The 2,053-nt window shown below is 32.1% G+C and overlaps 1 non-coding gene across 1 annotated transcript; it reads left to right on the forward strand.

The window, feature by feature from the left end:
* Positions 1 to 914: 914 nt before the first annotated feature.
* TRNAR-CCG (transfer RNA arginine (anticodon CCG)) lies at positions 915 to 987 on the forward strand. Its single transcript has one exon. It is a non-coding gene; the product is annotated as a tRNA-Arg (tRNA).
* The last annotated feature ends 1,066 nt before the right edge of the window (positions 988 to 2,053 follow it).

Genomic DNA, 2,053 nt, shown 5'->3' on the forward strand with positions numbered 1-2,053 from the left:
TACAACATGTATATATAAGTTTTTCGGAGGCTTTCCCTCCAAAACCCAACTTGCTCAATATCCTAATTCAAAATTTGAAAACAAACGTTGAGTAATCGAGTCAAATCGTCGACGATTTGCAGATATAACATCGATGGTTTAATACCGAGAGCAAATAGTCGAAGTAATCGACCTAGAACCGTTGGCTATTTTACTGCACTAGACCAAACCGTCGATGGTTATAGGGAGACCGTCAACGGTTTCCTCCTACAAGTCATCATTCATGTTTTCTCCATGTTTTCTCTTTATACATGTCTTCCACTCAATATATGAACTACATATTACAACAATAGGTGTATTTTCACAAAATGTTTTACTTTATAAGAATATTTTTTTTCCACAAAATGATTTATATTATTAATAATATTTTTGTTATTAAAATGATTTGCACTATCCACACATCTATATATAGTATAGAAATTTATTTTTTTATGAATGTTAATTTTATAAAAAATTACTTTTTAAAAAATGGCATACTTTTTTCCATAAATTTATTTATAATTAAATTTTTAAAGAGTTTTTCGTATTTTTTTTTTTTCAAAAATAAGAATATTTTTATCAACAAAATGAATTATACTATTCTTACTTATATATGTACAAATATATAGATTTAAAATTTTAATATATGCATTAGAGGTAGTTTGGGTTTGCATAAATGGCAAAAAGACCCATACAACTAACCATTTATAAATCATTCCGAATAGATTTTTTGGCTGACTTCATTTCGGATGGATTGAGTTGGGTCATGGGTGGGGTGCGATTTTCATGTACACCCATAATTTTCACTGCTCGCGTGCATCAAATAAGCAGATTTGTTGCGGAAATTGTGATTTGTATAAAGTTTTATTATTACTTACTGTAAAACGTATCAACAAGTTCGCGTGGCCTAATGGATAAGGCGCTCGCCTCCGGAGCGGGAGATTGTGGGTTCGAGTCCCACCGTGAACGTTACCTTATTGGCCCCGAGAGTGTGTTTGGACGTGCGTTGAACTTTTGACAGTTGAAGATTTTTACGTTGGTAAGAAATATATATCAGTAGTTGTGAAATTGATCCCTTTAATAATTTTTAATTAGACCCATTTCATTCAATTTATAAATCTAAAAATAAATTATAAAAATTCTCTATATTAGTAGTTTTGAGGTTTTTTTTTGAAACATTAAATATGCATTTTAAATCATTTGCATAAAAAAAGAAGATTTTTAAATATTACATTACAAGAACCAAATTGTTCGCTTACCTCTAAAAATTTTTAAGGCAAAACCACTTAGAGAGAGAGAGAGAGAGAGAGAGAGAGATCTTGCTTAAAAATCCATATCATCATTTAATTAAGAATAGGTACTTTTTTAAAACATTATGATCATCATGATCATACTCAAAATAATCATCTAATTGAAATTTAAGTGTTAGTGTTGCATACTACAAGTTTTTATAACTCTTCAAAATTATTGTCTTTTTATTGTCTTAATTTTGAAGGTGAACAATCCTTTTAACTTTGATAAATTCCAACCTATTAGTTTATGTTTTGTGGCTTATAAATTTTTTTCCAAGATTATTATTTTTAGACTAATTAAGGTTGTTGATAAGTTGGTCTCGTATGAACAATGTGCTTTTGTTTCTGGGCGTAGTATTTTTGAGAATAACTCCGCATGTGATGCGCTTAATGTTCAAATTTTTTTCATACACAGCCGGTCCCAAGCCTGGGTAAAAGAGGAGGGTTGCTTTAGGTAGCTGATAGCTAGTGTAAAATTTGTCAGATCACTATGATATAAATGCTTACCGAACATTTGTTGGGGCGTCCCCTACGAGCAACGCATTGCACTTGAACCACTTGGGTGTAGCGAAAAATGGGCGAGAGTGGGCTAGGCTGTCGTCCCGAAGCGACGCGCCATGTCGGCACCTGGGTACGGTGTCAAATATGCGAAGGTTCCTGCATCATTTTGGAACACTTACGGGTAAAAGCATGGAAATTGTGGATACAATTATCAGAAGAAGAATTAATATAATTTGCCTTCA

Source organism: Malania oleifera, chromosome 4, assembly GCF_029873635.1.
Source record: "Malania oleifera isolate guangnan ecotype guangnan chromosome 4, ASM2987363v1, whole genome shotgun sequence".
Classification (NCBI taxonomy): Eukaryota; Viridiplantae; Streptophyta; class Magnoliopsida; order Santalales; family Ximeniaceae; genus Malania; species Malania oleifera.